The sequence below is a fragment of the Ceratotherium simum genome, chromosome 2 (genome assembly GCF_057802395.1).
Source record: "Ceratotherium simum simum isolate JZ-2026a chromosome 2, ASM5780239v1, whole genome shotgun sequence".
Classification (NCBI taxonomy): Eukaryota; Metazoa; Chordata; class Mammalia; order Perissodactyla; family Rhinocerotidae; genus Ceratotherium; species Ceratotherium simum.
The window spans coordinates 18,790,383-18,803,046 of record NC_141901.1 but is presented as its reverse complement, the minus strand read 5'-3'; positions in this window follow the sequence as shown (position 1 = coordinate 18,803,046).

The window sequence follows — 12,664 nt, the reverse complement described above, 5'->3', positions numbered from 1 at the left end:
AAATAAATCTTAGATATTGTCTCTACATTAAAGTTGCTTATACTCTAAAAGCAGAGAAAGGACATAAAGGGAATAAATGAAAAATGACTTTGCAAAGCCACAGATCAGCAAGTCCAGATTAAGAGAGCAGGGCAGACTGAGCAGTGTGTCACTGAGAGGACACAGAAAATCAGTCAGGAGGTGCTCACTCTTAAAGGACTTGCAGATAATTATAGTTTTTATTAAGGCTGTTAACCACTGCCTTTGAAGAAAAAGAGAAACACGGACTGGGAGGAAGAGAGAGAGGTCTTCCAGTAGACAGGATGGCAAGTTCAAAGGATGCTCTTTGGTTGGAGAAGTGGCTCATATAGTCCATGGAAGTGAGGTTTAGATAAAGTAGCTGGTGGTGGAGATTCTTGACTTTTCCTTAAGAGGAAATTGAAATGATAAAACAGAGTGTGAACAGGATGATTCTAGTATTCATCCCTAGGTTAGCTTAGAGGGAAGAAAGCACAGACGTGGAGCCATCTGATAGGAAGCTCTTAACGGTAATGTACGTGCCAAATCTTTAACACGTAGGCTGAGACAAGATAAGGGTTTTGAAATGAAGAAATAAATCTGAGTAATATTTTGGAAAAATAAATGTTACAACTTGATAATAGGCAGCATGCTGCAAGTAGATGAGAGGGGAAAGAAAAAAACCTGCAAGGTTTTAAGACTGGGACACTGGGATTGTGGTGGAGACGTGAAAATAAAGAGAAAACGGGATGGACTTTCTGCTTTGGGAAAAAATATTATCAGTGCAGTTCTGGGAAGAAAGAAAATAGAGATATTGAAGAGTGATAGGAAGGAAAGAGGATGACCAGAAATGAAGAAAGTGAGTTGCAAGTTAGTGTGTATATAAGGAAGTTTTATATAAGGAAACCAGGAATTCACATGATTCCTCCTCAGTGGAAGAGAAGCAGAGTCTAAACAGTCTCAAGATGCACCTACAACTAAAGAAGACCACACAAAAATAACCAGAGGAGAGCACGAGGGAGAGAAGAATAAGGAGAGCCTGAGTTATGGAACTAATGCTGAAAGGAAAGCTCAATGCCATTCAAAATTCTCAAACACACTAAAATCAGCCTTGGAATAGTCAGTGGACTTTACTTCAAATGACAAGAGATTTACCTTCTGTCATTATCACAAGATGCTACACATATTTTAAGAGGATTTTCCCTGTTTGCAAACAGAAAAGTTTTTAAAAATTATTACCAGTTATTCTATTCTATGACACTCTTCAATAAAATGTAACCAAAGTTAATTGAAAGTCTTAGTGTGGTCAGTTACATAACACCAGAATTGCTGAATAGCTTCAACACAGTGTTTTCCGAGAAATATTTGTCTTTTGGATGAAAGCAAGAATGGAAAGTTTCTGCCTTAAAGGAGAACTTTTGAGAAGGTGGAAAGAAAAGAAAAACATATATAATGGAAATGTAACTTTAACAATAACTAACCAAAATGCTGCAAATATGGTAACTACTCACACAGAGACACACAAAAACACAAAGAAAAGTGAATTTTACCACTTGAGGGAGTTCACTGTAGATTGTATATCAATTAGATAATGTCTTCTTAAAAATTAGAAAATATCTCATATATTGCCTTTGCCAGGAAAAAAGTTTAGACAGATCTTTGGTTCTTGTTATTTTCCTGTTAAATTGGCAGAACGAACTCAAACTAACCCGTACTGATCCTGTTTTGTCTAAGACATGAAGTGTGGTCTATAGAATGAAAATGTGTTTAGGCTGGGGCAGGAGAAGGGGAGGAGACATTACCTTGGTTTATTCCCCTTCTTCTAGATAGGCAAATAGCTGCTGCTCTAGAAACCTGCATCCAGCTCTCACTCCCACCCTGATTTCTCTCTCCTTTTCTTCCAGACATAATGGGTGTATGTGTGTGGGTGTGTATTGTGGAAAGGCGAGGTTGGGGTAGATGTGGTGGGAGGTGGAGTATTGGGTGGTATGTGTGTGTGTATGTGGCTGTGGCTGTGCTGTGTGTGTGTATGCACTGTAGGAGGGGAGAATTGATAGAGTTGGTTGACCTTCATCTCGAACCTTAATCATAAAATCTAATGATTTCTCTCCAGAGTAACACAGACCCAAAAGAAAGGCATTGTAAAGAAATGACAGTGCCATCGTAAGTTATGTGAAAACCTGATAACAAAACAAGTAATATACTTTTTCTTATAGCCAAATAGGTAATATATTTAACATTATTCAAAGGAATTTCTCTGCTATAACTTGCCAGGATGCCCTGCTGTGAAGTTAGTGTGTCCTGTGCCTCAGGAAACCACGTCACCCTGGGTTGAAGGCTGCATGACCTTAGCATGAGGACCAGCTGGCATTCTTGGCACACATGCCCAACTCAGGCTAAGTTTTTGGTTCTCCCCACCTGGAAAGGCTTGAGGGTAAAGTGGGGATTGGGCAAGCAGTGAGAAATCCCTCAATTTGATTAGTTTTATAAATCCATACCAGACTCAAGCTGCCCTAAGAGGGTCTAGACAGTCCTAGAATCAGTTCCAGGTACCAAAAAGAAATTAAATTCCCTTTGGGTGTAGGTTCCAAGAATTCCAGGACAAAATTGGACCTCCTAGGATTTTGTCTTGTTAGTGAACCATGTGGAAAGGGCATCACCCTAGGATAGTGGAGCAGCAAGACTGAAAAGGCCTGGCTCTTGAGTATAATCTCACAGAACAGAGCTGCCCTACCAGTCTTGGACTGCCTCTCTCTGGACTGTTTTGTGAGAGAGAAATAGAATTCCTTCTCGTTTAAATTGTTGTAAATCTGGCCTTCTGTTACAAACCTATATCCCAATTAATATACCTGTTAAATAGAACAGAAATCAGTAGAGGTAAGAGAGTCACTTAGCCAAAGGCTAGACTATAATATTCTAGGATTTACTCTGATGTACTCTGATTCTGAAGGTGTTCCGGGCTCTGAAAGGGATTCTTTTACCTATTTATTAACTCATTCATGCAGTGAATATTTACTCAGTGTCCACTATATATCAGGCACTATGCTAGGCGTTCCAGAAATAACTTTGAACAAGACAGTTGTGTACCTGCCTCATGGTGCTAACGCATTAAAGTGAGAAACAGACAAAACACATACATAACATATGATAAATGCTGAGAGAAAGGGGGCTATTGGAGTATACAGGCCAAGCCTATAGGATTCAGGGAATGCTTCTCAGCGAAAATGATCTCTAAGGTGAGATCTGAAAGAGATGGAATTAGAAGTAGTAGAAGAAGAGGATGGGGGCGGGGGAGAGAGCAATCCAGGCAGAGGGAACAGAACAGGGGAAGGCCCAGGGTTTAAGAGGGATCACAGAGTGAACAGAATCCCAGGCATGGCCCACTAGTTCCCCAAATATGCCAAATAGGCTGGTACTGTACATTTTTCCCAAAAAAGAAGTAGTGCTATATCTTCACTTTTTGAGCACTAATTTGTCTTAATTGTATAACATACTAACTGGACGTATGTCCCTTGGAAAGATGAGGCATGCTTTTGCTAAATTTTATATAATCCCATAATCCCTCAAATAATCTTCTGTGAAGGGTCAGGTAAACAAGTAACTATTTTAATGACTTGAACAGAACACATACCCTGTGTAAGGCGCTGAAGTGCACGTACCAGTCCTGGATCTAAAGTAAGGGAGCCAAACAGGGAATGAACAAAGTAAGCAGGCAAGAGGGAGAGGCGTGATTTCGGGCTTCCATGGAACCATCAGACTCTGCACTCCAAATCAGGATGTTTGGAGTGTTACAGTGTATGCCACTTAGAACAGTCATCCTAGCACATCCCAGTGAGAGTCTGGCCCACGTCTGGGGGCAGGAATAGAGGCTGGATGGAAGGGCTTCTTTCAAGTCCCACCTTGGAAATACTTGGTGTTAGTGTTCTCCCTAACCAGGGAACGGGAGAGAAGACCAGATAGTGGGATCTCTTTTTTTTTTTTTTTTTTTTTAAAGATTTTATTTATTTTATTTTTTCCCCCCAAAGCCCCAGTAGATAGTTGTATGTCATAGCTGCACATCCTTCTAGTTGCTGTATGTGGGACTCGGCCTCAGGATGGACGGAGAAGTGGTGCCTCGATGCGCACCCGGGATCCGAACCCGGGCCACCAGCATTGCAGCGCGCGCACTTAACCACCAAGCCACAGGGCCGGCCCTAGTGGGATCTCTTTTGAGGAGAGAAAAAAGCAACTAAATGCTCTGAGCCTCCTGAAGGAGACTTGAAGTACCAACGGAATTTCCAGGTGGTGGGGAAGAGGTTTAGGGAAGCAGGGCAGGAGCAAAGAAGAGAGCAGTCCAAGCAGAGGGAAAGGCATGAGCCCAAGCTTAGAGGTCAAATATGAGGTCGTCATAGACCAGGCAGAGGGAAGGAGGCCGCCCAGGCCAACCACCCAACCTCGGCACATGCACCTCGTGTGCCCACTGCACCTCTCATGGACTCTCTCACCAGAGCATTCCATGAGTCGTATTGATGGAAATATGTAACTTCACCCAGTGTAGACTGTCCAAGTTCCTCTGTGCTAGGGTGGTTTGTTTGAGATTTACATCCCTTGGGATTATGTACAACTCAGTCACCGTAGCATGATTATCACCTATTTGCAGGTATAAATATTTTTATATTGGTAGTCACTAACGCTTTCTGCCACTTTGCGGTGATTCTACATACATAGTTCCCTTCATCCTCACTATGACCCCCAAAAGTAGAAGTATTACTATCTCCATTTTATGACCTAAGAAACTGAAATGTCAAGACTACAAAGACAAAATAAATGCTGGAGCCAGGTCTTGAACCCAAGTCTTTTGACTCCAAATATCATGCTGGCTTCAAAGAAAATACATTTTTATTCTTGGAACATTTGTTTACATCTTTGCTGTTGCTTATATTATTTAGGACTTGTGGCACCTTATGAACTACATTAGTTCTTCACACCCATTAGTAATTAGAGGTGCATTCACACAGTTGCCAACACTCAAGAATTACATCCTTACTGGCTCCTGCATGAGTATCTTATCCTTTCCACTCCCGGGCCCACTGTCCTGGTCCAGGTTCGTAGCACTTGGCACGATGGCCCCATTCGTTCATTCATACAATCACGCAGACAGCCTTTATGCTCTAGGTACTGTGCTAGGTGCTGGGCATGCTGTGGAAATCAATACAGAGTCCCTGCTTTCAAAGAACTTACAGTCTAGGGATGAGAGAGACAAGTAAATAGGACTTACAAAGAACATGAGAATGCCATAATGGAGCAGGCACATGGTGGGGCCCCTAGCATCGAGGGGAGGCACTGAATCCAGAGTCAAGGAGTCAGGGATGTCTAAAGCTGAGACTTTCGTGGGAAGCAAAAGTTAGCAGATGAAAAGAGGGAGAAATGCTCAGTTCAGGAAAAGGAATGGCAGGAGCAAAGGCATGGATGCTGAAGAGAACAAAGCAATTTCACCGCTAGAACTGAGTATAGTCTGATATGCCTGGAGGATGAGTGCAATGGGAAGGCGTTGTTGAGGGATGAGGGAAGGGTCAGAGATGAGGGAAGGGTCAGATCATGAAGCGTTTGGGAGCTATGTTACAGATTCTGGACTTTATCCTGGGACAATGGAGACCATCGAAGATTTCATACGGTAGAGTTACACGAGAATACTCGGATTTTAAAAGGATCTGACTGTGATATGCAGAAAGGAGTAAAGCAACACTGCCCCCCTAGAAATATAATGTGAGCCACTTATGTAATTTTAACTTTTCCAGAAGCCACATTAAAAAAGTAAAAAGAAACAGGTGAAATTAATATTTATTAATTAACTAAGTTTACTAATTTTAATAATACAGTTTATTTAACCCACAGTATTAGAGAGAGGTGTGGAGAGAAGTGAACACACTGGAGAAGCATTCAGGAAGGGGAACAGCAAAAGTCTGTTACAGGAGAGGACTCACTTAACTTGAGTTCACTTTACACACTAGGATCAAACTAATCTTCCCGAAATACAGCTCTAATTAAGATACTCCCTTGTTTTAATTTTTCCATTTTTTGCTTTTTGCCTACCAAATAAAGCCCAAACTCTTTAGCCAACAGTGGACCCTGCCTTTTCTCCAGCATCTGCATCCTCCCCTCCACACAGCTGGGCCTCTTTACTCCCACCTGTGGACCCAACGTCTAAGACCAGTCATAACCTTATGCAGAAGGAATGAAGAGACCTCGGCTCAGCACTCTGGAATGGAGCACCAAACCATTCCTACTGCTGGTCAGGCCCCGTGTTCCAGGTCTGACTCTGGCTTGGAAATCTGCCTGGTCCCTCTGGGGGTGGTGCCCTGATTCTTGCTTTCCATTCCACTTTCCTCCCAGAGCTTGGAAGTCTGCCCGTGAACCTGAGCTTAGCGGCTGGAGCCTGCTAACTGCTGACAGACTTCCTTATTCCCTCATTCCTGGCTACATTTCTCAGTGCCACCTGTTCCTAGATTCCCAGTACCAGCACCTCACCTCCCAGCCTTAAGACCTCCCAATTCCAACTCTACTTGCCTGGGTGACCGCCCATCATCTGTTGCCATATTCCTCTGCATATTCCTTCCAATGCCTTTTCTGCCAGCCTAGACTTCCTCGCAACTCCTGCCTCATCCCTGGGGGGCAGATCTAGCCTCTGCTAGTTTGCCCTGTCTTTTGCAGTGAACAGGGCCGTTTCTAACAATATCTTGAGCTATGACAATGGACATTCAAGGCCCTACCACTGAGACTTCTGTCTCTCTGAGCTTGTGTACCCTTTACTCCAGTCAAAAGAATCTCATGGTCGTTTGCTATTCGTGCCCACGCTTACAGACCTCCCAGATTTATTCCTGCCAACTTCAGCCTGGAAAGGGCTTTCTCCTATTCTGTCCCCATTTACTGAAGAATTTTTTTTTTTTTTTTGGTGAGGAAGATTAGCCCTGAGCTAACATCTGTTCCCAATCCTCCTCTTTTTCCTGAGGAAGATTGGGCCTGGGCTAACATCTGTGCCCATCTTCCTCTACTTTATATGTGGGACGACTACAACAGCATGACTTGATAAGCAGTGTGTAGGTCCGCACCCAGGATCTGAACCCATGAACCCCGGGCCGCCGAAGTGGAGCACGTGAACTTAAGCACTATGCTACTGGGCCAGCCCCTGCTGAGGAATTTTTAATAAATATTAAGCCCCAAAATATGACAATCCATAATCTCCTCCCCACGCTGACTGGAAATTACATCTCCCTCCTTCAGATACCTCCACAGACTCCCTCCTCAGAGCCCGTGGCTCATTATCTGGACTTCCATTATGGATTTTATTGCATTCTTCCTTATTTTAAATGTCTTATCTCCCTACGAATATAAATAAACATCTTGAGAATAAGATCCATGTCTGATTACTTAGCAAAGCAAAATAGCTGGAGGAGAGGGAAACAGAGACATGGCTCAATTTTGCAAAATGAGTAATGGTTCATGGAGGATTATAACTGAACAAGCTCGCTGTGTCAAGTGCCTGCTTAGCATCCTCAGTCAAATCATTCCTGAAACATGGGAGATAAGGGCTCCCTGAGATAAGGAAATTCCCTGCGAGTTCCTTAGGTAATAATATTATTCTATCTATATGTTCCTTGTCTTCTTCCTTTTTGCCTCTCTATTTGGAATTATCTCTTTGCATTTCCCCTCCTCTACCTCATCTATGTCTCTGTCTCGCTCTCTGTGAATGCATCTGGAAGCCCCCATTCCCTACCCCAAGGTTCAATGGTTCCCAAAAACAGAGCTGGAATAAATTCAGTCACCCAGTTCAGATCCCTTCAGTTCTTCCTTTCAGCACCTACTGGGTCCACAAGTGTGACGAAAGGGGACCCACAGCTTTCCCAACTGACAGAAGGAAACTTAAGGACCCAGGGAATACGGCTATGCACTGCCCCCTCGCCCCGCCCCGCCCCGGCTATCTTTTAAAAATTCAGTGGTAGTGGAAAAGGCACGGGTAGAAAAACCAGACTGACAAGTGGGTGCTTCTGTTTCTGATGAAGGTGGGCAGAGTTAATTCTTGCACCCTGTACAACACTTAGCCTCTTGTTCCCTGTATAGCAGTACATCTAGACATGGAGATCCTACTGCCCTCTTATTTTATCTTACTGCCTCCTATGCCACAGTGTGGTGGGAGAGAGTTAAGCAGATTGTGCATCATTATTTTGCACTCATTTTCCAGCTTTCCTCTTAGGAGCTCTAGATACTTTAGAAAATATGTCAACAATTTCACCAAATGCCTGTATTGTAGCTAGAGCACATTACCAACAAAAATAAAATAATTATATCCACCCACCACAATGTCTGTTCTACCTGCATTATTCTGTAATATTAGACATCTAAGTGGCTTTCATGTCTACTATGCCTGTTCAACTGTAGAAATACGTAGTGCCAAATCGTAGGCCATGAGATCTGAAGGCCCAGTGGTCAGGAGTCCTACGATGCTAGAAAAACATCAAAATATCAGGTCTGATGAAGAAGCATTTAACTATGATTAAACATGCTTCAAAGGGCTTTCAAGTGGTTAGTCATTCCTCCCTGCTTCCCTGCCTGGGCGCTGAGCTTCACTTCCCTGGTGAAGCTATAGGCGCTGAGTTTCCTTTAGAAGCATTAAGAAGATTCTCTCTTGCCTCATAGATTTGACAGGGCAGCAGAGTTGATGATAACCTCCCAAAATCCCATGTGTCTGGGTTGAGGTGAAATGGCCTAGCCCTGTCTTCCAGATGCTTTGCCTGGAACTGGAACCCTGGTATCCTTGTGGCAGGTACCTGGGGACAGAAGGCCATCAGGAGACAGTCCTTATAATTAGAACCCATATTCTTTTCTGGCCCAGCACAGGTTGAAAATAACTTTTAAGGTGTGGCACAAGAATTACTCTATTGATTGGCTTCAGAGCTGATGGCTCCTGGAGCTGATGGGGGAGGGGGAAGGAGGGAGATGATATGAGCATCATTTATTTATGTATCAGATGCCCAGAAGCTAAAACACAGAGAGTACTTTAAGAATAAAAACAGAAACCAGCTACACAAGTCTGAGAAAACATTATTTTTCTTTCTACTCAAAACAGATTTTTATAATCTTGAGATTGTGAATGGGCGTAACGTTTTTAGAGCATAATTCGGCAATATCTATTAATATTAAAAACACACATTCCCTTTGAACAAGTAATGTCACTGCTAGGAATTTACCCTATGGATATACATGGAACATTTCAACAAAACATATGTACAAGGATGGTCAGTGAAGCATTATTTGTCATAGTTTTAAAATTATATTAAAATGTCCATCAGTATAGGGACTGGTTAAATAAAAATGGTACATCCATATAATGGATTACTTTGAATTAGTCAAAAGAATGAGATGGATCTGTGTGTGTCAATATGGAAAGATTTCTAGGACACACCATTAAAAGAAAAAAGCCAGGTCCAGAACAGTGTATATAGTGTGATCCCTTATGTGTCAAAATACACATATGTATGTGGAGATGGGCACATAATTACATTCAGGCGTATGCATGAAGAATCTCAAGAAATGGTTAGCAGTGGTTAACTCTGAGTAACGGACTTGAGATGGGGTAGAGAAACGTCCTAACAGGGTACGGTGGCATTTGAGAGAGAGATCGGGGACCAGTTTTTTGTATTCCCCATTATTAAAAATACTAATAAATATTCTATTATTTTAAAGGGTTTCTAAGTTAGTGTCTTCAGCAGCAATTGGGTATGTGGCCAAAGAGGGAAGAAAAAAGAGATTCTGGGCAGAGAGATAGATAATACCCTCAGCGTGCTAAGCTAAAGAGGAAGTATTCCAGTCCACATAGAGGAAGAACTTGGCCTCTGCAAAAATGTTTACTGAGTATTAGGGTGGAGGGGGAAGTGGAAAGAAGAAGAGTAATAATTGCTTTATCTGGGTTTTTAATTGAATTTAATTTTTTCTACTTATTTTACTTTGGAAAAGGGACTTAGATAACTAGCCCTTGCCTGAGAGTATGAGGGACCAAAATGCTGTCCCAGCTATCCAGAAAGAGTCAGAAGGAACACTCTTACCTCTTCCCCACCCCACTGGCCAATCAGAAGACTAAAGGAGAGGTGTTTGGAGGAATGTTGACGAAGCTACTTAGCAATAGGCCTTGAAGTATAAGGAATATAAACCAGCCTTGAAGAACAGACCTTCAAGAGCTGCTGGTAGCTCCGTTTCTAATGAACAGCATGACTCCTTTGTTTTCTTGGGCCTGGGAAAGAAAAAAAGGCCTTTTGCTTTTTTGCATACAGTCTTGGACTGCAGCTTCATCAATCCATTTCATGGTCTGAGTTGGTGTTGGCATATGCAATTGTTTATCCAGACAGTGTGAAGAGATAAGGCAAGACTGAGACTCAAGAGTATACTGCACTGAAAGTCTCACCTGTCACACAACTTCTGTTTGTGATACACATGGAGGCTTTCTATTGGCCAAAATCTACCTCAATGGCTTTCATTAAGGAGCAAGGTTGTCAACATTGATCTGAGTAAAATACCCACTGGCTCTGGCTCGATACAAATCCTATAAAATAAGCATGACTTTAACATTATTTCTACCTGATAGTGATCCCAGGATTACCAGTCCCAGGGTAAGCACAGACTTTTCCCCTCTTCTCATTCACCATCCAATCATTCATCGCCAGGGTGTGAGAGGGTGGGTCAGCGACATTATAAACCTGGATGGATAATCTCTAAATGCTGGAGCTTCTTCAGGGCGTGGACTTTCCCCAGGGCAGGTTACTTCAGCTAGTTACAACACAAGGCTAATGACGCCAAGGTCATGAGCTTATTTACGCTGAAGGCCAATTCACTTTGATCTGTTTCACGGCCACATCCTGTATCTCTCAGCCTAAACAGCTGTTTCATAAATGGATGCTTTTGATGACAAGGGGGACTGGTTGAAAGTAAAACAGATGTATTAGTTCAAATTTATCATGCTACTGGAAAAATGACACAAAGCACATTAAAAATATTAAAATTACATCACCTGGTGTTTGTTCCAAAGAGATCAGGGAGAAACACCAAGCAGATCTCAAAGATCTGCGTAACTGCTAGATTGGTCATCAGGCAGAAAACAGCTACATATTCAGACAGCCCATTTCTCCCTAAGAATAAGGCTTTCATACTGACTATGAACCCATTTTTTTACTAAAACAATTCTTTAAAGAAAATTATTTCATTTAGTATATAAAGAACGTTCTGAGCCAGCCCTGATGGCCTAGCGGTCAAAGTTTGGTGCGCTCCACTTCGGCGGTGGCTCACACAGAAGAACCAGAAAAACTTACAACTATAATGTTACTGGTGCTTTGCAGAGGAAAAAAGAAGAAAAAAAGGAGAGGGAAAAAAAAAAAGAATGTTCTATTTGTTTACAGGTATTCCCCTAGGAGGAAACTGGAATCAAGATAAGTTCTATCAAATTCTATGCCCTTTATATCTTACTAAGTATTTCATATAAAAACTAAACTGAATGAACACTTTAGTCACTATTTGATCTGAGCATTTTTCATGCTAATTAAATACTGATTTTCTCTTTTATAAACTGATAGTTCTTCAAATTGCCCCAGTTCTTCTTTGACAAATATGTTCTTTGCTCACACACTATGCATAAAATACCTTCTTTTTTTCAGTTGGTACACAGAACCCAACCCTGATGCCAAACTCACAAACTATCTTTCCTCACACTTCTATCTCCTTGCTTTTGAAGTTTCCAACTCAACCCCACAAGCATAATAAATATCTGAAAAACCACATGCACCAGTATCTAAAGCACATATAAAGGCCTACACTTAACCTTGGGGACTATCTCTCACACTCACCTTGACCTAGAATCAGCCTTGGAGGCCATCTTACATACCTTGAAATTTGAGCACATCTGCTCTCCGTCAGCTCTCTGATCTCAAGATCATAAAAGTTTGCAATATTACAAGTAAGAATCACCATTTTTAACCCCTGATTCCAGAAAACGGGCAGCTACACTGCTCCCTTACTGGTATGAGTCTGTCCTCTGGTGAAGGAGGGAGTCTTGCCTTCTCTGTTCCTTCTAGCCATCTACAGGTGTGCTCTGACAGACTGGAAAAGAGTCTACAGGAGGCTCCCAGATCCAACAGTGTCAGGCGTACAATTCTGCCAGGGGGCTGGAACAAGACCTTTCCTTTCAGAAAGTGCTCCACCTATCACTGTTTATTTGCCTTCAAAGGAGCACTGAAGCCAGGCCTCAGGGAAAGACACAGTGATTCTCTGGAGGTTGAGCCTATTTTGGTAATGATCTGTGAAAGTATGTCACCCTACTCAGACTTATGCTAACCACGTGCATCTTGATCCAAAACCTGAGACATGTGCTTGAACCATGGATGGCAAACATCAAATCAGGCTGAGGAGAGAGAATCTGGGATATGGAATCTATACCTTTTTTCCATCCTAGAATTTCTATTCTTCCCAACTTCTTTCATGAACCTCTCCCAGTTCTTCGTGGGCCATCAAGCTACCCCACAGTTCCTCTATTACTCCCATAAAGGACAGGAACATAGTAAATAAAACAAGGTGCCCCCAAATCCCTCCAAACAATGGAGGATTATATATGAACATTATTTTACTGCATCAAACTATACAGAGTATA